This window comes from Spermophilus citellus (genome assembly GCF_964194105.1).
Source record: "Spermophilus citellus genome assembly, chromosome: 8".
NCBI lineage: Eukaryota > Metazoa > Chordata > Mammalia > Rodentia > Sciuridae > Spermophilus > Spermophilus citellus.
The window spans coordinates 17949603-17974899 of NC_138189.1; the positions used below are offsets into that span (position 1 = coordinate 17949603).

Consider the following 25297-nt stretch of genomic DNA (forward strand, 5'->3'; position numbering starts at 1 on the left):
TTGTTTGGCTTATCATTTTTAATATAATTCTCTTGGACAGAAAGCACAGTGCTCTGTGGTAGAACAATGACTGGGCAAAGAGGTATGTGTGGCATGGCTTTCAACCTCAATCTGTCACCAGGAGCTACCTGACCTTTTAAATCTCACCTATCTGGCCATAAGCTTCCACAGCTCTGAAATCATCTTTAAGTCCCCTTTTATTTCTAAGAATCTATTTTCTATGCTACTGATTGTGTTTTATGTTTTATGATTAGGCTCTGAGAAAGTTATGAAAATTCCCATACAAGTAAATAGACAATCATAATAATGACAAAAACAAAAATTAGAATCCACAACTTCATTTTTCCCCCTAGCATGTCTGTAGTTATTCCAGTATTGTCTACAGGTATCTGATTTTATGGGAGTGCCATATTTAAACATTCATTATCAACTCATGCAATCAGACTTAAGTGCACCTAAGTACACCATCTGTCTTTTTCTTTCTTATATATTCCTCTGTAGTCACACGCGGAGATCTGCTATTCTAGTAGTGTCTGGAGCCTATTTAGCTGCACCAGTTACACTGTAATCAGCAGAGGAGGCATTCCCTTCCAAGCCCTGATTTTCAGAATTTAACAGCACCAACGTTCATAATGGCTCTACCCTTAAATGGGATACATTCGCACTTTTCTACACAGGTGTCTTTTTTTTTTTTTCCCTCCCCCAAGCTCCAAAGGCAAAGTCTATCTTTGAGGGAACAGTTCAAAGCTTGGACCTCTTTTTAAACAGCCAAAGCATGATAAAAAAAAAATGTTTTGTAAATGCAAGAGGGTTCTGGTCAAGCTGCACAGCTCTGCAAACCATTTCAAGGCTACTGCACCGGCAGAGAGCAGCTGGAAGGCTGCCGTCCATTCCATCACTGTGGTCCCTGGAGCAAAAGCCTGGGTCTTTTGATTGGGTTCTACAGCCTCCTTGTTCAAATAGTGTGGCTGATCTTGGCCCAAGGAGGCATCAGTTCATTCTCTGCAAAGCAAACCAGAACAGACCTTTTCAACACATCAGTGATGGCTTGACGGCAGTGAGACCCAACTGTACAGGGGCCCCTGTGCTCAGTGGCAGGTCTTGGATTTGGGTAGCAGAAGGCATGTGAATGAATAGGACCCGGGGCTAGGGAGGAGGCTCCATGAAAACCAAAAATGAACCGGAGGATGGGATTTGGGATAATCTATCATATACCATTGAAATAAAACCCAGAGGATGCTGACTCTCAACACTCATCTCCCATGCTATCTGTGATTTCTTGGAATGGAAATATTTCTAATGAGAGGAGAATTGTGTTTTTAAGTCTGAAGTCTGCCAATTACTGATCATATGGTTAGGATTGAGTAGCTTAACCGTTTTCAATCCTGGTTGCCTCATAGGTATTATGGGAATTATGACACCCAATGCTTATGGTTGTTGGAAAGACTGACCAGACGAAGAACAGTGTGTATATTGTTCTGAAAAAGTGAGAGAAGAAAAGGATACATATATAAGCATAAATATACAAATGTTTACATCTATATTTATATATACTTACATTTATATTTATGTGTAAGTGCATATATATACACATATACATATATATCACTAACTATATGTCAGACTCCATTCAATAACTTTAATATGTTATTTCAATTAATCCAAAACCAACCAAAAAATAGATATTAATATTATGAGTATCTCCATTATACTGATGAGATATTGGCAGAGAGTTTATGTTGCTGGAGTACATTCAGCTGGCTCTTGGTGGGATTGAGGTTTGAACCCAGGAAGTCTCCTCTAATCCACGAACTGTCATCTGCTACTCTGTGCTGCTTTGAAAGAAGCCAGGCCTCCCTGCCAGCTGGCCCCCCACCTGCCTGGTGCATACAAATGCTAAAAACCATCATTTGGTTTGTCTGGCCATCTCCAGATCAATGGGAACCACAACACCTCTCCTGTCATAGCTGGTTGAACTGCTTGGGTGACCTGGCTCAAGAATTGTCCATCCAGAAAATGATGATGTGACCAAGTGCAAAAGTGGAACAATAAGATTTTCCTCTCTACAGAATTTGAATGAAGAAATGCCAAGAATTTGTCTTTGAACAATGGGAATAAAAGTCGAAAACAAGACAGAGGCCAAGGTGGCTGGGATTAGTGATGGTGATATCAGTTTTATTATGTTCATATTAAATGTACCGTGATCCTTCAAAGAGCCATAACACTGGTCTTTTCTTCTTCTATGATATTATTATTTCTCTCTCTCTCTCTCTCTCTCTCTCTCTCTCTCTCTCACACACACACACACACACACACACACACACAAACACACATTCTGAAATTGGAATCATTTAATGTTTTACTAGTACACACAGAGATTGAAGGAAATAATGGTACTAGGAATGTTCTAACCAGGTCCCTCCATTGTTTCAAATCCTTTCCAGGCATGTTTTCAATTCTTTCAAAGATGAGCTTCCCTTTATTCATTTTTTTTATAATTTACATATACACTTGGACCCATCCGGTAACTAGTTACTTTAAGAGTCCCTTTAAGAGTCCCTGATGGGGTTGGCTACAGTGGTAACAGGTGCCCTAATAAAAATAGTAGGAAAGTTTTGGAAGGGGGTTGGGAGACTAGAGGACTGAAAAAAGTGGGATGCCTTCCCAACCCCAATTTCTAACTCTTTCCCTAGACCAAGCACCCCCCGCCCACTGATGGTCTCCCTCTTTTTCCCAACTCCTCTATCCTCATGAGAACCACTCATTTCATAGGCTCTCATTCCGGCCACTCCTCCAGTACTGTGAACACTGCTATTTGTCTCATCAAGAGCCCTATTTTTCAATCATCTTCCCAAGGATACTCTTGCCAAAAGGCTAGAACAACTTTAGCCCTCTCCCAGTTGCAGCAGTGTGGAGGAAAAGTATAGAACCATTTTGCCCCAATACGGTAGCCACTGACCAAAAGTGTAAAGCATATATTGGATTTCAAAGACTTAGTACAAATGAAGGAATAAAAATTAACATTTTTATTTTGGTTACTGGCTAAAAGTACTTTGGAATTTGTTTGAATAAAATAGGTTATTAATATTCATTTCTGGTGTTCCCTTTTACTTTTTAATATGGCCATTTTCATAATTATGAATTTACTAGGTAATTATTATAAACCATACTTTCAGTAATTCAAAACTTTTTAAAATTATATATTTGATTTGCATTATATTTATGTTGAGCAGCACTGGTATAAAAGTCGATAACAATAATATTTCATTTGTCATTCAAATACTGGAATTAATACTCATGATAATAAAGACAGAAAAATACTTGTGGAGTCATTCCACTTCAAAGCAGCCTCAGATTGTGATGTATGTGAATGAAAATGAGGACAATGAGTCAGCAGAACTGAAGAAAGAAAAGCGTAGAAAACAACTGGAGGGTCAGGAACCAGGCTGTAGGAGAAACAGGGTAGAGAAGAGCAGGTCAGGAGAGAGTCTGACAGAGGCCCCTTCTCCAGGACTGGAGGTCTTGGCCCTGGACCCGGAGCCCTCCACCCCCTCAGGGCTTTCTGAGGGTGTGCGTGTGCAGCTGGGCCCAAGCCCCCCACTCCTGGAGGCCAACTTCTCCTTATGAAACACCTTCAACACATGGCACACCTTCCTCTCTCTGGGGAACATTGTAAACACACCAAACAGGTCTTCTTTGTCTTTGTGCAGCCTGCACCTTTGTGGAAACAAGTACAACAGAAGTAATTGTTATATAACCAACTGTTAAACAATAACTAAGCCAGAAAAACTGAGGCTGTAGAAAGATCCCTGGAGGCAATAAAATGGGCTGATGTTTCAGGGGGCTTTTGTCAGGAGAAGCCACTCCTTACTCAGGAAGTGACATACAACCAGAGACATGGAGGAAAAGGAAAAACCAGTCCTATAAAGAGCCAGGATTTGGGAGGGAAAATGAAGAACATTCCAGGCAACTTGTTCTAGGTCCTGGTCTCCCTGAAGTAGATCAAATTAAAATGTATTAAACTGGAGAAAGTCAAGTACTCAGTGAGAGAGGAAGAGCTTATATCTTACTGGGTGCAAAGCTTCTTAGAATCTATGGTGAGAAATGAAATTGTTTATTTTTCTGACTACACAAATATCTCCAAGGAACTTTCTAGAAGGGTTTCTATGGGTCAGAATATTGAACCTTCTCTTGATTCTTGGCTATTTAGCATTTCTTACATAAAATAAATAATTTCATCTAAGATGTTACTTGAGATTTCAAATTAAAAAAAAATATTTATTTCACCTGACTCCACATATTACTACAATAGGGACTTCTACAGTTGCCCTCTGACCAGAGTTAGCAAGGCTCAATGGACAGGTCATGTGGTGAAAAGTCAAAACACTTGCATTCATGTGTTTCCCTATGGGCTTGTCTTCCTGGATGGAGCTACTTGAAAGTCTCGGCAATTTTTCAGTAAACTGTGTTTATTTGACAAAGTTGTCGTAAGGACAAAGTAAGTTAATAATTGTGAATTTACTATACAAAGTAGGAAATTTTATATACACATCGGAGATGTTCTCAGAGATGGAGGCACAAACTCAAACGTCTAGAAGGTGAGCTTCTAAAAGCATTAAGTAGATCACTCGGAGCTCTGCATAAGTAGGATTTGTTTCAGTTCCAAATAATTGACACCACTGTGGCAATAAAGGTCCAGTGTTGTTTGATAGTTTTGCTTTTATTTTCCGAAGAGAAAAACTCTAAAGACTGACTTTTATGCAAAAATCTTCATTTTAACAATATTGACAGTTAATTAAAATATAATTTAAAATAATTTTGTCAAATAATCACATCTGTGAACAGAAGTTGAACCATGGCTATTCTGTCAGTAAAATTTTTTGTCTCCAACTTACATGGTTGCTAACACCCTCAAAGTGTGATGTTAGCACCGTTAGTTAATAGTATTTATTGTGCTGGGTAGATCAAATATAGTCAAATCTTGTGGTAACCAATTATTTATAATTATTTCCATGATGAGGGTTTTTCTCTTCAGGTGGCCAATTACTTCCTATCAAATTATCAGTGAAAACCATTATTTTCATTTCCACCTGTAGACATCTCAAGACTTTATTTTCCATTTGGTACAAGTACATGAAAAGGAAATAATAACAGCCAGCACAATTATGACTGCGATCTTATCTGTTGGATTGATTAGAAGCCCTTCCTCTAATCATCTAAACTATTAATGTTAACTTTATTAAAATCTAGGTTTGAATTTGAATTTTTTTAAAGGACTTCATTTACTCTACCTTTTTTTTTCCTCTCATAAGGTAGTAGGGGACACAGGAAAGAAAATCTGAAGGCAAGCTTAGTTAGCAGAGGGACCCAATCTACCCTGCAATTTTGTTTCAGCACAGTGATTTTTGTTAAAATCCTTTCTCCATTTATCCAAACTTCATCTCTGGTGAATTACAATGAATTACAGTGGTGTGTTGCTAATTCATAATAATGACCAGGAAACCCAGTTCTGATTATTGAATACTGAGAATTAGCAAATGAGCAAAAAGGTAGAAAAAAAGGATAATAAATAGAGGCCACTTCATAACAAAAGCATTCATTATGAATTTGTTTTCTTAATTATAAGCAGTTTTTAATGAATAGAAATTATGTACCTAGAATTTTCCAACATTAAGTATTAGTTAAAAACTAGCTGCAAGTTATTTGGCAATGAGTTAAAATAATATGTTGCCAGAACAGCAAGGTAAGATTGAGATTGGTACCAAATTCACTAAATTTCCATTTAATATAATGTTCTTTGTCCTTTTCGGTCTTGAATCAGTAGTTGATACAAATGTGTTTCTGAGATTCTCATCCCAAGAAAATAAGGCAGTGTTCTAGGGAGGAGTTATCCAGTGTTGGACACTCAGACTGCTTAAAGGAATTGTGGTTGGGTTTGCACACAGGGCTACCCGGGTGGCTATCCCTCTAGATAGGCAGAAATCCCCTCAGACATCTCCAGATGAAGGTCAACCAGCCTCACCCACTTTCACTTGTTAGGTGAACAAAGGAAGAAAGACTTCATGGACTGCAACAAAAATATAATTTTATTCGTTTAATGGTAAACAGAAAATGTCCTCATTTTATGGGGGAAGAAAATGTAGGTCAGAGAAAGTGCCGTCAGTTCCACTGAGAAAGACCCACCTCATCCTCTTTTCAATATACCTTCTTAGATACAGGAAGATGTTTCCCATTCCTTCTCTCATTTCTTTTTTTTAAAAAAAAATTTAATTTATCTTTATTTTGTTTATTTAGGTATAGTTGATTGAACCCGGGAGTGCTTAAACACTGAGTCACATGCCCCAGCCTTTTTTGTTTTATGAGACAGAGTCTCACTATGTTGCTTAGGACCTCACTAAGTTGTTGAGGCTGGCCTCAAACTTGCAATTCTATTGCCTCAGCCTCCCAGGCCACTGGGATTACAGGCACGTGCTACTGCACGCAGTTAATTATTTTTTTAATGAGCAAGTTCTATGACAGCATTGATCTGGGTTTTCCTTTGCTTTTTGGCTCATGCTGTGCCCTCACAACTTAGCAGAGTTTACTGGAAAACAGAATCACTCAGCAAGCACATCTCCAGTGACTGAATATGTCCCCTATGCCATGTGAAATCCCAGGCACCAATGATACAAAGTTGCAGACCTTTCCTTGAAAAAGCTTACAATCCCTGAGGAGAGAGAAAAATAAGCAAATCAATGAAGAAGGATGTTTCCACAGGAAGGAAGACCTCAGGTTCCCATGAACCCACAGAGCAGGGGAACCTTGTCCAACATGGTTAGGTCATAAAAGGTCTCTAGAACAAAATGTTTGGGCCGATCTTTGAAGAATGTTAACAAAAAGCTATGTGGGGAAGGATGGAAGAGATTCTAAAGCTTCACACAGTTCTTTGTGGAGAGGGAATAGAAAGGAGAGTAAAAGGTAGGTAGAAAGCAGTTCATAACAGACTTTATATACCATGTAAGATGCTTAAACTTCATGTTGTCTTCATCTCAAGCAGCATGGATATGGGCCCCAGGGAACAGGACTGGAGGAGCCAAATGAGAAGATTTGCCATACTACCTCTGAGATGGGACAAGGACCTCCTGTGATCTCTCCTTGCCTTGCTGAATGTGATGGTTTGGATACGAGGTGACCCTCAAACCCCTGTGTTAGTCCTGTTGACAGGAAAAGTGACTGGACCGTGAGAGCTGCAACCTTATCAGTCCCTCCGAGTTTGAGTGGATGGACAGGGCGGTAACTATGGGCAGGCCTGACGGGCTGGAGGAGGGGATCTCCAGAGGCTGCCCTAGAAGGTTGTTCTTCCTTGAAGCCCCTTCCCCCGGTCTCTGTCTGTTTCCTGGCTGTCAGGAGCTGAGCAGGTTTTCTCCACTGGGTCCTTCTGCCATGACATGCTGCCTCACCTTGGGCTCAGAACGGTGGTCTCTGCTATCTACGGACGGAGACCTCTGAAACAGTAATTCCCCCAATAAGCTCCTGCCCCACTAAATTATTATGGTCAGCTATTTTAGTCACAGACATGCAAAGCTGACCAGCACACGGAATCTATTTCCTTCCCTAGGAGTCAAGAGGATTCATGAAAAACTACCCTTCCACCCACTTTCACTCTACAGTTTGACATGATTTTATCCTTAGCTCCAAGGATGTTTCTTAATTAGCTTCAGTTAATCAGCACAGCCCACAGCAAAACCATAGTAATTGGAGTGGGAATAGGCAGATGATTCAAGCAGAGCAGGAAACCAGAGGAGATCTGGGCTAGGGTTTCTAGAAGGGAATCTCCTTTGCTTTTCTTGAAGAACTTATTAGAGGGCAATTCTATCTTCCTAGAGTAGGAAACATGTGACTGGATGTTGTTGGCCACCAGACTGCAAATAGAAAGAAAATCAGTTAATGCTTCAGAAAAAAATACAGAAAAACAAATGTAGCAAATCTTACTTTAAGCCCACTCTATCTTGGGACCTTAGCAGTTCATATCACTATGAACTATTTTTTTTTGATCATTTAAACTATTGAATCTTTTTATTTTTCCTATAATTTAATGTTCTTTTTCTTGGAAGTATCTTAACTGCTAAAATTCTGGCTGATCCAGGGATGATCAGGAGAAAGGCAGAGAGGTAATTAGATGACCCTTTCCAGTCTCTTAATTCTCACGATTCCCTCTCATTTTCCATGTATCAAGAACATACTTTCAAGGATTGGGGATGTGGTTCTCTGGAAGAGCACCTTCCTGGCATGCATGAAGACCTGGGTTCAATCCCCAGTGTTGTAAAAGAAAAGAGACTTTCCAAAAGCAGGCTTAGGACTGAAGAAAACTGGTAGGAACATCCCAAAAGTCAAGTGACTCCTCCTCAGTCCTCTGACAGCTCTCCTCCCTTGCTCTGTTGCCTGACTGTCGTTGGCTGCCAAGAATTTTCTGTTTGCTTCTCACCTCCCTCATCCAATCCACACTGAGAAGATAATGTGCCCAGCTAGCTCCAGAACAGAAAGCTGAATGTCAGCACACATTTCGCCTTGAATGAAAATAACCCACCCGTGCAGTGTGGGCCTCTGCTATCCAGGGCCGAGACCATATTGGGTTGGGTGGTTAATTCTTCAGCCTTCTGGTCCTGGGATTTCAGCTAATGGCTTTGGGGTTTTGCACAAACCACATGCCCCTGGCTTTAATGTTGCCACTGTGGATGAGAGCTTGTCATGTTGTATAATATTACACAGTTACTCCAGAGCAGCTTTCTGGCTAAGTGACAGCATTTGACATGTCTCTAATATTGACGGTAGTGGTGACTTTCAACTGTTCTATTTATGTCAGGTAGAAAGAGAGCAGAGATTTTTAAATAAAATAAATATGTGCAAAGGAAACTTCTGGTCTAGTGTAGTACAACTGTTGAGACTGTCTGAATACGTGTTCAGCTATTTTCTTGCCTTGGACCCTTGGGCAAGACTAAAAGACTCAGTATCTCCATCTATTAAATAGAAATCATGATAATGCCAACCTTTAAGGCCATACTATCCAATGTGTCTAGGATGTTTTGGGTGGTGCCTGGCTCACCACAGACATTCAGTTATGGTTCCTACATTCATTATGACTCCTGCCATGCCCAAAGCATTTCCAAGTAAATAGTTTCAACCAAGTACTTCACTCTGAGACTCTCTAGATAACAGTATTTCTACCACAAGACTAAGATGATTGGATGATTGGTAGGTAGTACCAACAAGTGATCTATGGTGTGGCCAAGAAATTATGACCTGCCCTGATCCGAAAGTCTAAGCTGGGTCTGAGAGTATGATAGATTCTTGCTGGAGTTCTGAAAAAAAAATCAGTAAGTTATTGAAGAAGGAAACTAAACGATTTACAGAGAAGACACCATGTAGGGCCAAGGCATGTAGGATCATTGAGGTAATGAGAAAGTAAGACAGTAGGCAAGTTCAGAAAGTTCATAGTGAGAGAGTCAGATGGAACCAGAGAGAAGCAGACATATTAGGAGGGACTGAGTGATATGAATGGCAAAGTGTAAGACTGAGACCAAAAACCTTTCTGTTGAGAACTTAGCAACACCCAGTAGTTGAAATGGTGGAAGCTAATCCAGGACCAGGCTGTAGAGTGGAAATATTAATGGCACCCCTGTGGAATAAGAGTAGTCAGGCTTACTTTGGCTTTCATTTGCTAGCTATGCAACTTGAGAAAGTTCCTCACCCTATGTATTTCCACACCATGGGGGAAATAGTGGAACCAATAGTGGTTCCTTATCAAGATTAAATAAGTTAATACATATGAAGGGTTTGGTATTTTACAAGAACATAGTAGTCTCTCAACAAATAGATACTAGACATTATTAGCTGTCACTCACTACGTATTAGCAGCCTTGAAACTGATACATACAGCAGCCCCTGGGTTCCAGTATGACTTCTGCTTCTCTTATGTCCAAATATATTTTGTAATTAATTGTTATTAGTCAAAGAATCTAATTAAATAAAAATGTATAATCATTTTCATTTGAAGAACAAGTTAAAAGGATAAGAGATTAAGTGTCAAGTACAAAAATAACGCTTACTTTTGTGTACCAACAATTTTGTATGCAAATCCTTCAGTCATATGCATATTTATGTGTATACATATATATATAAATATGAATGTATGTCTATATATTTATATCCATTTGTTCACTTTACAAAAATGTCTTGAAATCCTACAGTATTGAAATTCAATATAATAAGCAAAACAGAACAAATGCAGTCTTTGTACACCTGGCACTGAACAAGTAGTGCAGGAGGGTCATTTTTAAGCTGCCACCAAAGATGACAAACCTCCTTACTCTGCTCATTGAGATAATGGCACCAAGTCATCTGTTTGGTGATTGCCTGTGTGACCCTCTGCACTAGTCGGGATAAGGTGGATGAGGTAGTGATGACAAACTAGCACCGCATTACCGACTTCGCACAGAGCATGTGCATTTCTTATTCACATTATGTGTCCACAGTGAGTGGGTCCGGTAGGCTGTTTCGCAAACAGTTGCTGAGGAAAGCTCTGCCATCTTTTATCAGCACTTTCGGGGCCACCTAGCCTACCTCTGCAACCTCAGTGGCAGAGGAAGGACAGCTACAGAGAACCATGCAAAGACACTCTAAAATGCTCAGGCAGGAGTGACCACATCACTTTTACTACTAAGTCATCAGGCAGAATTAGTGATTTGGCCCCATAGCACTTCAAGGGGCTAAAATTTTATCTCAGGCCCAGGGAGCACTGAGCACTCATCTGTACTGGACAATTTTAACGATAGTTCCAACCCCCTTTCGGGCTTGTCCCTTTAGACTTTACCACCATCTGACAAGCTAAGGTCAGACTATCTCCAAAAAAGAACGGCAGCTGTAAGGGGGAAAGTACTCTTGTCAGTACTCTGATACAGTCCCGGTACCTAAAGTAATACTTGGCATTGATAAGGCACTTGGTAAATATCCATTAATAAATGAATAAATAAATGCAGTTGGTGTCAAGAGGCAGTGACATAAATGATACAGAACATTTAAAAAGACCTTGAGACCAGAGGGAACTTGTCAAAAATTAATTAATTATTACAAAGTCTAGCTGGAGCAGAATGAATGAGAAGGAAATTGGCCCAATCCTGATGAGCATTTTATCTAAGGCTTGCAAGAATCTTCCAATGTAAGAATTGCGATATTCCTGGAAAATGAATTATAAACTGAAACTCAGAGAAATTAGCAAACTTTCCCAAGGACACAGGTAGAAAATCTAAGAACCCAAAATGAGGTTGCACATTTTCCTTGGTCCCAGAAAGGGATTACTTGTCTGGCTAATTCAAACCAACCTATAGCTGCCAGGAATCAGACTCAGAAAAGTCATTGTTTTGAGGCTAAGAACAGTGTTTAAAGTGTCAGGTAGACAGGCATCAGTTTAAGCAACTCTCTTTAGTAGTGGCTGATAGGTTTCCAATGGTGAAAACATGTCGATTTACTAAGTCCTGACGATTTACACATGCAACCCTTGATATGCACTAAGGAGAGAGCTAAACGTTTAACACTGAAACTCAGACACCTGATATCAAGTGAAATGTTTGAGCCCCGTTAGATAAACCAATGTCATCTCAAAAGGGGGGAAGATGAGAAATCACCCACAATTATCATGAACAGAAAGGAGAAAAGGAAATGCTAAATGACAATGGGAGGCGATTTCAGTCTGAGGCCACTGTTCACGTGGAAACACTGATGATCTTTTCTAAACCTTCCAGAAGCCATCATGCAGAGGCAAAAGCTGAATTTCGGAGCTAGAAACTACAGTTGCATTGGTTGGTCTCAAATGTGAAACACTTCTCAATGTTTGAAGGATTCCCTAGGACACATCTTGAAAGGAGACATCTTAATTCCATTTAAAACGTCAAAACAGCGAACATCAAAATTCACTTCCTCAATATCCTCTTCATATATGTGTGACCTAAGCTCATCCAATAGAAGGTACCTTAAGGGGGAGAATCCAGGAAGCAGTCATCATAAACATCTAAACTCCTGTGGGTCTACTCAATTTGCAGCTGTAGAGAAGAAGCAACATCCATGGCCCAGGGCTAGAGGCAACGAAACAACAATGGTGGCAACCAATTGGTGTCAGTGACAGCAATATCCCTGTAATGGATATGGAGAGTCTCACAGTGAAATTTCCTGCTATCTTGACAACGTTCTGAGCTTGATACTCTTTTTGTTGTTGTTGTTAACTTTCATGTTTCAACCCAACAGTCATTTCTGTTGCTTATAACTTAAAAAAAAATAAAAATGACTACTACAACATTCAGGTAGTAATGAGCATGTGTATATCTAGCAAGGGGGTAACAGTAAAGTTTATGAAAGATGATGGATAGATTAAAAACTTAGCATTTATTGAATAAATTATTCAATAAATTATTGTGGGCCAGGGACTTTTAACATTGCAAGTCTATGATCCAGTTCAGTCCTCAGATTTCACCTTCAGTTCCTTCTTTCCTGATGGGTTAACTCACTTGGAAAGGGTAAGCAAAGTATTCAAGGCTGCAGATTAAGTTTGGTTTCCTCAACACTCACTCCTTTCCCCCAACTCACTTTCCCATTGGCGGGCTGTGCTTCCCTGCCCCATGGATATTGAACTTGGCGGTGATACTTGTCTTGGAACCACTGAGGGTTGAATGTACTTCCCCTTAATGTAGCAAGTGCTATATGACTTGCTTCAGTTGATGGTGGGTACAGAGATGTGAAGGTATGCTTGCATGTGGTTGGTCTGTTACTCTACAGGAATATGGCCCTAGTAGCCTCCCAGTCTCAGAAGAATGAAAGCCAAATGGTGAATCTGTGGACTGGTGAGCAAACCAGATGATGAGACCAGTTCAGTTAAACCTAGCTGTCTGACAAATACCTAACTGAGCAAAAGAGTCTAGTTATCGGTTGCTTCTGAGTTTTGGAGTGATTTGTTGCTCAGCAGTTATGGCAATAGCTGACTGATATTGATGGGGATATGTGTACCTAAGATTCAAACCCAGACATTTGATTTTTTAACCCATCTCTTAGGTCTGGAAGTTTACACTGAGTTTCTATAAACGGTTAGTAGATCCCAGTCCCTCACACCTCCATGGCATTAGAGAGTCCCTTAGGTAGAATGTCTATGGTGGTATCCCCACTTTTCTCTGACTAAAGCTTTATTTTTGTCCAGTAGCCTTATACTGTATGATCTGTCTCTGTGCTCCTTTGTCCCATGCTGGGCTCCGCAAGGCAATATCACCTGGCATCCATGCTAATTTACACAATCCAGAAATTCTCAGCCTGTCAGACAGCAATATCTTGAAATTCTCTTCTTAACTTAGAGATCAGCAGCAAAACCTATTTGCTTGCCTGATTTTTCTTCCATTTTTGTCCTAAATCCCTAGTTCCCAAAGCTCAGCTAAACAAGAAGTACACGAGGTGAGAGGATCTCGTGAATAACTTATGGTGATTCTTAAATATATTGGACACCTGCTGGCTCCTCCAGTGATGGAGAGTTTTGTTCTCTTTGGTTTAACAAGCCCATCTGTGCCAAACACTTACTAAAAAATATTTTCCCACTACCTAAGTGCATTTTCCCATTGTAACTATTTCTTTCCTATTTCCTGGAGATTTCTGCATAGTCACATGATGCCTTCTCGTCCCTCGTCTTGCATGTAACTTTCTCATGTCTACTCAACTGCTGCCCAAAGATTTATACCAGACCACTCATCTCAGGTCTCCTTACATCCTATTGACTTTGTGTAACTAAGGCCCAGATGATTATGTGCAGGCAGCTGGCCTTGCCTGATTGCTACCTGGAGGAGAGAAGCAAGACAGAGTTGACCCCTGAGCATCAGAGCTAATAACCACCAACCATTTAATACCCTATCTTCACTGTAGTCACACAAGAAAAAAGATAAAACATCTTTAATTGTTTTGTCTCATGCAAAAATCTTAGAAGCATGATATTAATAATTCCTAAAAGAGGGGTTTAGATTTTCTGAGAATAGCAGTTAGATACAGTAGGAACTGAATCCTTCAAGCTTCTCCTTTTCAAGTAATGCACATGATTTATTGCCCACAAGGACACAGTGTGCTGATCTAGATGAGGTACAAGCTCATCCTGCTCTGTTCAGCTGGGAAGGAACAAGCCAACACTGTCTTTCCTGATCTTGCCACTCAGGAAAACATTCTTGCTCAGAGAGCTACCCGCTTGTGTCTTGACAGCATGACATTACATTGGAGATGCTAAGGATTTGCCAGGAAAAAGACAATCAGATAGAACCACCCATGTGGATCAGCAATATTGAACCCATGCCAGTCTCAGGCAGAAGAAAAAATTGGCCAACCAAGTCCATATATAAGTGGGTATTTACAAATACAGAGGAGGGATAGCTTGAGTCTATGAAATGAAGATAAAAACCATTCAGGGGAAAGTCCTTCATCTTCTGTTATAGGTACAATCTCTTTCATCTAGAAATTTGTATAAGCAAATGTTCCTTATAAAGCCATACACAAAGTTTTAAACTTCTTCTACTAGTAACTATTAAAAGATCAGGAAAGTCTCTAAAAATACTAAAAAGAAGGAAAGAGGTGAATTTCCTAGATGGTATTAATTTGAAAATAATCTGAGACTCAAAAATACATAAGATGTCTATTTAAAAAAAAAAACAAAAACATTTTCCTCCTTATTAACAAAAATACACTGGGGCTGCGGATGTGGCTCAAGCGGTAACACGCTTGTCTTGCATGCGCGGGGTGCTGGGTTCCATCCTCAGCACCACATAAAAATAAAATAAAGATGTTGTGTCCACCGAAAACTGAAAAATAAATATTAAAAAATTTTCTCTCTCTCTCTCTTAAAAAAAAAGAAAAATACACTGAAAGAAACCAGTTTCTTACTCTCTCTACCTACAAATACCTAGGGACATCACATGTAAGATTCTAGGAACATCACATAACATTAAAGCCAGATGCTTAGGGGAGGGTGACTGGACTAAGCTGGTTGCTACCTGATTGGAGAAGTGATCAGAGTCAGTAAGTCCATCTTCAAACTAATGGACTGTAGAAGCTTTAGATTTTGTTTTCTCTTCTGATGTGGGAGGTCATACTATATCTTCGGTCTTATTAAGAAAAAACAATGAAACTGAAGGTTGACCTTCTGGGTACTAGTCTCAGCTCTTGCAACTACCAGACTTTGGCCATGTTGCTTCAACTTTCTATTCCAACTTTCTATTCTACTCAACTTTCTATTTAATGAGGATCATGCCCTTTCTCTGTTCAATCCCAAGATCATTCACCAACTGATGGTTCTGCACCCCTCTTAAGTTTGCAAGGTATTTTCAACTTACACTAACTACATTGTTGCTAATTTACACATTCCCTTTACAACCCCACCAGGAGAAGTTGGCTAGTGGTAAGTTCTCCCACCCCCAACTTCCCACTACATACCATATGGATCTAAAAACTGAGAGACTGAGAGATGAAGGGCTTTACTAAATAGTAGAATAAAATTCACATGTTACATTCAAATGCCAAATTGCTTGTTTTTTTTTTCCTTTACACCACAAAAACATTTGTAAAATGTAAACATCATTTAACACTGTAATCTGGCCTCCAAAAGGGATATGTTAGTAGAGGTAAGTGTGCCAAATTCCATTTTACTATTGGATATGTCAAGTCAGAAAATATAGTCTTGGTGGTGGGTCCATGAATAGCCCCACAGCAGTAAAACTAAAGGGGTCTGCACAGCCAGCACAGCAGGCCGTGTTTCAGTTAGTTTTTGCATCACCGTGACCAAAATATTAGAGGAAGAAATGGCTATTTGGGGTTCATGACTTCAGAGGTCTTAATCCATAGATAACCGTTTCCTTTGCTTTGGGCCCAAGGCGAGGCAGAACATCATGGCCCAGAGGAAGAAAGTTGCTCAGGTCATTGTGGGGTCAGAAAGAAGAAGGAGAAGAGAGGGGACTTCAGAAAAGATGCAGTCTTCCAAGGGCATGGCCCCACTCTTCCATGGCCCCAGTGACCACCTTGTCCACCCACACCCCACCTGCCTCAGTTATCACCCAGTGTGTCCATTCAAACTGGGATGGGCTGGCTAGGTCACAGCTCTCATAATCTAATAATTTTACATTCCTGTAGGAGCTTTTGTGGGGACACCTTGTATCTAAGCCATAATAAGCAGAGACACAGGAAGAGGAAGTAGCTGCAGAGCTGGGCTCCACAGAGGTGGTAAATTGCAGGAAGAGTGGGGCTTGAAAGCACCTGAGGTGGCAGTATTCACCCATACCTATGCAGCAAAGCAGCCACAGCACGGCAGGTGGGAACTGAGAGCTAGCTCCAGAGGGTATCAAGGGCCTGCTTCGTCTTGAAAAAAAGAAATTACTGCAATTCCTAGAAATGAGGACTCCCAATTCCAGCTGAGGCTGTATGTTCTGTCATGAGAGTCCTCTTGGAACAGTCCCATCTTGCCCATGAAGTAGACAGTGAATTTCACAATGTCATGTGATACCGGTTAAGGAGTATGAGTAAAGAATTTTTAGAGAATGGAGAAACTTTCCTGAAGCCAAATGTCATAAAGAAAAAGGTTTGAAACAAAGTCTTTTGATCCTTCCATTAATCCACAAAACATTAGCCCAGGATCAAGACATTGCATGCAGTGTGAGATCACAACCCAGGATGGACCATGCCCCACTCCATAGGCTGGGGAAGGGCACCAGGTGTTTGGCACCATTCTGGGTGTGACAGCCAGCTGTCTGCAGCATCGTGAGAACTCACAGCTCCTCTACTGGGGGAGGAGTCTCTGGTCCCTGAAAAGCTGATGCTAGGCATAGTTATTTCCTGTGGGGTCAATGTTGGGGAAGAAGCAGCCAGCCCACTACCTCATTGTCTAAGCATCCCAGTGAGCGCCCAGGGTCCTTTTCCAATAATTTGGCTCCTCTAGCCATACTGTGTCACTGCCGAGTGTCTCTCCAGCATGTTAGAGAACCAGAGAACTAGCTAAAAAGAACTCTGAGAGGCAGAGGAAATTTCATCCCTCCAGATGATCCTGAATCTAAGCTGTCCTTTTCCCAACACATTGAATGAAATATAATTAATACTGATTTTTGTTTTGATTTCTTTTATTACTACTTAAAAAATTATTTCCAAAGCTTGCATTCCATAAGGGCATTTCGATATGTGGTTGAATTTAAGTAACATAATTTATGTTATTAGAGCATTCACTCTGCTGATAGAAACCGAAGCGATTCTGGGCAAACTCGCTGTCGTATTGTTATTATTTAACAGGGACCACAAAAAAAGCTGTGCTCCAGAGTTGCTGCAGAACACACTGTAAGACACGCTCTGTGTCCCAGGGGAGCGCGGCCCCAGCAAGGTTGTTATATGGTATTCATTGCAATTTGATGAACTTCGTTTATCTAGACAGCCACTTATTTAGGATGAATTGGAACCTACTGAATCATCTTAATTCAGAGGCTTCTGCACTTCGGATCTGCAGCCGCTATTAAACTTGGGAAGATTCCGTGGCCATGACACAATGAATGTATTATTCCTGCAGAATTCTCTGGGTGTGATGAATCATGAGCTTTATGGACAGGTGTTGGGCGATACTCACTATCACCTTTCTTCCCCATTTGGTTTTTAAGTATGATATCAGTGCCGCAGTCACTGTTACTCATCTTCCCCAATAAAGAAGTTATCTGTCACAGGTGATGCTGTTTCCCCAAAAGCACAATCATTCAATTCTTGAGGAAAAAAAATCACAGCGCCTGAAACCCTGGTACAAGATGAGGGTTCCCCCAGGCACTGAGCTCTCTGAAGTGGCGAGTTAATGAGGAGAGAAGAGTTCCTTCTGCAAGTGATGGAGCCAGTGTATGGCATTCCATTCCTAATTGAGAGTAGGAACTGCCATAAACTATACATGGAGGATTTATTTGGGTTATTTACAAGGCCAAGAGAGGCAGTATGCAAAAAGAAAGGCTTGCATACGGAATGAATTCAATGGCTGCACAATTGTAAATTCTATTTATGGACTAGAGGGTCTTTTTTTCAAAGGCAGGTGATAGGTAAGATTTGGGGGGATAAAAATCTTAGGACTGTAACTCTCAAAATTCTCGGCTGTTCTATCTAAGTCCAGTACCAGAGGCTCTTGCAATGCATATACCAAATGTTCATTGTCTCTGATGATGAAACTTAAAGTCTGGAAACTAAAAACCAGATGGTCGGGCCTTATTCCAAAAAGTCACAGCAACTTTTAATCTTTTCAGACTCGAAGAAACACTCAGGGCGTTGTATCAGCCAGGTTTCTCCAGAGAAGAGAACAAATAAAATTTATATCCACATACACACAGTCAGCCCTTCATATCCATGGGTTTCAAATCTGTGGATTCAACCAGTCACCCATCAAAAACAGAAAAAAAAATTGTTTCTGTACGGAATGTGTGCAAGACTTTTCTTTCCTGTCAGTATTTTCTCAATGATACAGCATCACGTTTATGTGGTATCTGCACTGTATTAGGTGTTATAAGCAATCTAGAGATGATTAAAAAATATATGGAAGGATGTGTACAGATTATATTCAAATGATACAGATTTATATAAAGGTCTCAAGTACTAGACACTTTTGGAAGGCTCAAGGGTCCTGGAACCCATTCCCCAAAGACACCAAGAGATGACTGACGGTATGTGCTATGTATATCTTTAAAAGATTGGCTTACGTGCAATTGTTCAGGTTGGAGGTCTGAAATCTGTAGGGCAGACTTGCAGGCTGGAAGCTCAGGCAAAATTGACTATATTACAGTTTTGGAGCAGAAGTCTGTCTCCTTGACATTCGCTTTTGCTCTTGCATGACTGGAAGAGATCCCCTCATATGATTGTTCCTTGTTACAGTCAACATCAGATGTTAATCATAGCTGCAAAAACCTTTACAGCTAGAAGACTGTTTGACCAAACAGCTGGGCACTCTAACCCAGCCAAGTTGACACATAAAATTAACCACCACAGACATCATCCTGGATCGTCAATGTTTACGCTATGAATTCCATCAAATGTTATTTCTTAAATTGGCATGTGTAAAACCAGGAGGATATGTATTCGATAAAAATAAAAACACAGGGATTGTTGAACTTTTTTTTTTTTTTTGCATTACAGCTTATACTAAAAGTTATTTGAATTTTTTAAATGTCATTTTTTTTTTTGGTACTGATGTCAATTATTCTGTTGAAAAGAGGAGTTGTGATACCTCTTTAAACTCAGTAGTGGCCAGTGAAGATACATAGCTAACTTTGACCCATCATTGTCCCTTTCACCTGGCCCATGAGCTAAGAATGATTTTTGACATGTTTAAAGGCATAGGTGGTAATACATAAGGAGTTGTACACACCAAAGTGGTTATAATAGTAAACATTTGTGTGTGTGTAATTGCAACATACACAAAAGTATGTAAATACCTACAAAATATCCCAGTCTGTGCCTCTTGGTCTTCAACTACTAAATTATTTACTATCTGATCCCTTAAAGTTTGCCAGCCCTTGTTATAAACCAAATACCTTATTTTTGAAGGAAGTTCAAACTACCTTGTCTAGCTATATAGAGCTTTTTAAACAAATTCTTAATTCATTTCTTAATATCATAATTCCTTAATAAGCATTAGAAATAGGGTTTTTAACCTAAAAGCTTATCTTTATTAAGTAGACTTTAAAATAATATATCAGGAGCTGGTATTTAATGAAAAAAGAACTTATTTAAAGCTAATAAAATCAACCAGACAGACTTCCAAAGCCTGCCATGGCCTGGCCTCTTGCTCTCTCCCCAGCCAAAAACCTTTACAGCTAGAAGACTGTTTGACCAGACAGCTGGGCACTCTAACCCACTGACTGTCCCCTTCCTTCCCTCCACTCCAGCTGCTGTGACCTCTTTATCCCCAGCTGCTTGTTCCCACTTCCAGCTTCACCCTGCTGATCCCATGGAGCACTGTCCAGCCTGAGATTCCTGTGACTGTTTCTGTTCCATTGTGCAGATGTCCCCACAGATGGGACCGACTGAGACACTCCTAACCTCCCCATTGCTCATTCAGTCCACCACTGCATCTTAATTTCCATAAAGCCCCATCTGGAATTATTTGTGGGTTTGTTTATCTTTTACTAGTAGAAAGCCAGTTCAGAGAGAGCAGGAATCTTGTCTTCCCGCTCATAGCCCAGGATCTAGATCATTTCAGGGCCCATAGAAAATATTCAATCAGTATCTATGGAGTTAACAAGTGGGCAGACAGAAAGCCTGCAGACAGAGCTTCTTAGTGATAACTCCCCTAGTTAAGTCACTGCTGGGATAAAAGTGAGCTGGGAAGTATTGAACCTGACTGTTCATTTATCTGAACTACACGGAGCACCCAACTTTGTTTCAGGCAAAGTTCTAGGTGCAGAGAATACACAGTTAAGAAGAAAGAAAGTGTGCCCGCATTCAGAGACTTCCCAAAATAACACACCAGGAGAAGTAAAGTTTGGGTGTAATGCCATATTCCTGAAGTATTGTCAAATACGTTATGCACATTTTACTGAATGTGCTTTTTTCTTACCTCAAATACTTTCTTAAACTGCTCTTAGTCAATATTTTCTGACTTCAGTGTATGTGAGTATTCAGCATGGGGTTCCTTGAATAGGTAGGGCCTTGACTTTCTTTTTTTTTTTTTAACTGAAAAACAACGCAGAGAGAAATTCATTAACAACATGCAGAAATAATGATCCTCTCATTTCATGCGTGCTGATTCTGTCGGAGGTAGAATACGCCCATCAAAAGATGAACACAATTCTTTATCAATCGCTCAGATTTCTAGTTTTCAGACGTTACAGATCATTTTTAGTCAGAAAGAGTATATTGAACATGCTTACCCTACCTTCCTCCTTTTAATACTTCTTTATAAGCATTTACTTTATACTTTAAACATTTCCTGGTCCCATATTGGATTTTAAAATCTTCAGGTGACCTCCCATACCCAGGGACGCTATTCCAAGAAGAACAACAGCTAAACCTGACAAAGGTTCTCAAAATAAGAATGGGAAAATAAAAATAGGGACACTGGGTCTGCACATTGTGGTTTATGTGTTGGTCTTCTTCATGGTGAATTTTGTATTTCTAATTTGGTCAGCACACATTTATTAAACAGAAAAAAAAGTCTAGTCCTACATGATATATCTTTCTTTATGCACCTGCCAATACCTGTGTGGCCTTGTTTCTTGGAATGTACCCTTCTAAACACACACACACACACACACACACACACACACACACAAACTAAAGGGGGGATTTGAGGGCCTGCTCTTATTTACTTCCTAGTAAATTTAGCAAGAAAATTTTTATTCAAATCAGGCCTTATCATGATGTTGAATATTTTTTTTTTTAGAATTTTTTTTCTATCATCAAGACTAAAAATGACAGATGGGTACATACAACTGCCATGAAACTTATAATCATGAGACCTGCTTGTGATATCACTAACCATCTTTGATCTTGAATAAGTGACCTTGATCCTCAGTTTCTCCTTCTACAAAAGCATCTTATTATATCCTGATCTCTAATCTGCTCTCTTCCAACTATAGGTTCTATTATAAAATTTAAATCTGAGTTCTCTGAATTCACTTTGTAATAGAAACTTCAACAAATACAAATTAACAGAGTGTCAAGCAGAACCATGAATAATGAGAAGAAAAGAGATGGAGAGGAAAAACAATATATAAGGTATGTATATATGTATATGTATGATGAGCCTCATTTTATAATAAGCATAGTTGATTTTAAGTAATATATCCAAGGATGATATATATATATATATATATATATATATATATATATATATATATATCAAAACACACTTTAAATGTATGCTGCTTATTATATGTTAACTATACCTTTTAAAGGCCCCTTTATTAAAAAGGAAAATAGAAGAATGAACACTTTGGCTTATAATATAAGCAGAATTAAATTGACAAACTTTTGCAGAGTAAAGTAAGAATGACATATATTTTCATAGGAGTATTTTTTTAAAACTGTTGCTTGAACAAATTAAAAAAAAAAAAAAAAGAGCCCTTTAACAGCTACTCCAGCATGGCACTGAGTAGCCTCGTCTATAAAAAAAAAAAAAAAAAAAAAAAAAAAAAAAAAAAAAAAAAAAACACTTCAAAACAAAGCCCCTGCTGGCTGAATTATATTTACTTGTGTTATTATTTTTTATAAAAACCTCCCAAAGTCAGCTGATATGTGTACCCATCATTTGCAAAATTACCGGTTGCTCAATCCCCACCTCCCCCTACCCCCAACTTGACTGAGAGCTGGAGCACCAAGACGCTGCTACCAACCGTGAGTGCAAGAAGGCCAACTGTTCACCTGCCAAGAACAGTCTGGAATTAGCATGATATTTAGTTATGTTGCTGCAAAGCAAAAACAAAGCATTAAAGAGAAAAAATTCAGAGAGACCCAAACAAAAAAGTAAATGTCTCTGAATTCACTTTTTGATAGACTACATTCTATAAATACCGATTAACACTGTCAGACACACTCAAAAATAAGGAGAAAGGGAAAAAATGAGATGAAGAGAAAACACAGGATAGAAAATGAAATCAAAAGAGAAAGGAGAAATTGTAGTTTGTAGTTTGGGGACCAAAATTCATCCTTCTAGAACGCCTGGCAAAATCTGTGCCAAAATGCCAACTATATTTATATAGAAAAGGAAATGGAGAAAGGAAGCAACTATCTACTTACTGAAGAGTAGTATTTATGGTACATCAGGAGATTAAAGCAAATTGTTTACCTTGCATTGTCCAGAAAATTGTCTCAACACTTCATTTCTCATTGTGTTGAAAATAGAATTTAAGACAAATGAAAAGTTGTTGATCCAATTCTTTATAATATCTCATCATCTATATATCTCAGGCAAAACATATTTGTGAATACATATATGTATTAGAGAACTTTATGGAATGGAAAAAAAAGGGAATGAGGCAGTGTATTAGTTTTCTATTACTCTTACAAAATACTTGAGGTTACGTATTTTATAAAGAGAAGAAGTTTATATACCTCACAGTTCTGACGATTCAGGGGCATGATGCCAGAATTGGCTCAGTTCTGGTGAATTCCTCATTATAACTGGTGTCACAATGGTAGAAGCATGATGTGGTGAGACACCATGCCAGACAGCGGTGAGAGACCCAGTCTCAGCATTCCCCACAGAACTAACCAGAGTCCCACATGAGCTATGTAATCCCTTCCAAAAGTGTTGTCCCCAGTGACAACCACTTTGCACTACGCTCCACCTCCTAAAATTTCCACACCATCTCTCAACAATTACCACACTGAGGACCAAACTGCCAGTACCTAAACCCTTGGGAGACAGTCAAACCATATCTAAAGCAGCAGGAAATGCAACCTGCCTGTGGAATCCCCCTGTATTTTGTCGGAAGGGACAGGGGTATTTTAAGTAAAATTTTGTTTTCATTAGCGCTCGGGCACTATTTTCTTTCTCAACAAAGAAACGACATTCTAAGTGGTATGTCTGTGTGTTATTTCCAATCCCAATTGCTTCTTGCTTGTTGCGTCCCACATCAACAGCAGGAAAGGCGAAAGATTGGCCTGGACAATGCCATTGCAGTGGAGAGGTGCCTTTAGTTATTATTACCAGAGTAAATGAAGAAACGGCACACCAGATGGGTGTATATTATCTATCCAACTAAAAAAGTGTCTTGTTAACAGAGATAAATGGTCTGAAATGGCAGAACATTTTCTTGCAATTTTAAAAAATAATAGCAGCAATATTTCAGAGGATAATTCTGCAATTTTTTTCAAGGTTTCTGCTAAAAACCACATTTGATATTGATAGATACATTCTTAAAGTGTTCATTGGCACATTCATAAATATGTGAAGTTGAAAGGGGATTTTTTTTTAATCCCAACTATAATAATCTCTCTTGGAAGCTTGAAGACATGATATGAATGGCATGTAGCTTCCAGGAGGGCTGAGCATGCTTCGTTCATTCTGGAGTCAGCATCGCCAAAGCAAAGCAGAGGCAGGGTGGTGCAGTGAGCTGTGCCGGTTACTACCTGTGTGACCTTGAACGTGTAAAATAATGTTGCAGGGATTCAGCTTTGAAGACAAAATAGAGCACACAAGATTGCTATGAGAATATTAAAAGATCCCTTTTTCCTTCTGGGTTCATTATCAATGCATCCACCTCTCAAGGAGCAACGTTTGTAAACGTGTTCGGGTTTTAGCTGCTTGTGTAATAGAGGTCCTGGTTTTCCAAGATGGGAATGTTTTGCTTTCTTTCAATGTTATGGGCACATTGCTCCACTTGTGAGAGAGAATGAAACAAGATCTCTGGCACAAATATATAATAAATATTATCCCCTTCTATCGTCCTTGGCCTAGTTAAATCTATGTTACAGTTAAACTTAAAATCCATTATGAATATGAAAACAGCACCTTCATTTGCATTCAGCCATATCTGTGGGTAAAAGAGGTTATTTACTAGAAGAAAAATACAATTAATTTCAGAGATGTTTTATTTTATTTGGAAAGCCTCCTTTCTCCAGGAACATAACAATGACTTACTGATTTATAAAGTGCTATACTTTTGAGGCAGTCAAAATACTTTCCTTACAATTATGATACCTTGTATTTCTAATCTCAAGAACACCTGGTTGGAACATAAAAACTGCCTTCAGAGAAGCTCTGGACCTGTTTTGGGGTTTGTGTCACCTCAATTGCCCTTGTAGTCACACAGGAGCGTTGAGTGCGTTTTAATCTTTCCATTTAGCATGTGGTTAGTTGGTTCGTTTAATTACTAGGAGGACTGAAATTTACAAGTGACTTATTTGCTGATGAAGCCCAAAAGAAACTACAATGCTCTATGCGATACCTCTGGGGGATTAAATGAAGATGAAGAAAGGTGTTACCCCTAACCTGAAGCTCAGCTTGGTAAGGTCTGGGTGTGATGAGAAGAGTGTCATTGTACTTGAGGGTTCAAGCACTGAAGGGTGTTCCTGCCAAGTCTATCACCTCTTGAAAAAGCAGGAAGAAGTCATGTCCAGAAGCACACAGGGTCTTCACCACCATGGGTCTCTTTTGCTCTAGTATTTTCTGCTCTTCAGCTAAATGCCAGAGGAAGGGAGTAGTTTGCTTGGGCTGAGAAGCCTTATCATATGAAAAAGATAAGTCTCAACCCAATTGGAAGCTGCGATTGATGGTAGCAACGTCAAATTCATCTCTTTTAATTCA

At 39.5% G+C, this 25297-nt stretch overlaps 1 long non-coding RNA gene across 1 annotated transcript in view; it reads right to left on the reverse strand.

Moving 5' to 3' along the window:
* Positions 1–822: 822 nt before the first annotated feature.
* LOC308654131 overlaps positions 823–25297 on the reverse strand; it is a 59926-nt gene continuing 35451 nt past the window's right edge. Inside the window, exon 5 of the long non-coding RNA XR_014023181.1 lies at positions 823–1002. This is a non-coding gene — a long non-coding RNA (uncharacterized lncRNA). The remainder of the gene's footprint in view (positions 1003–25297) is intronic.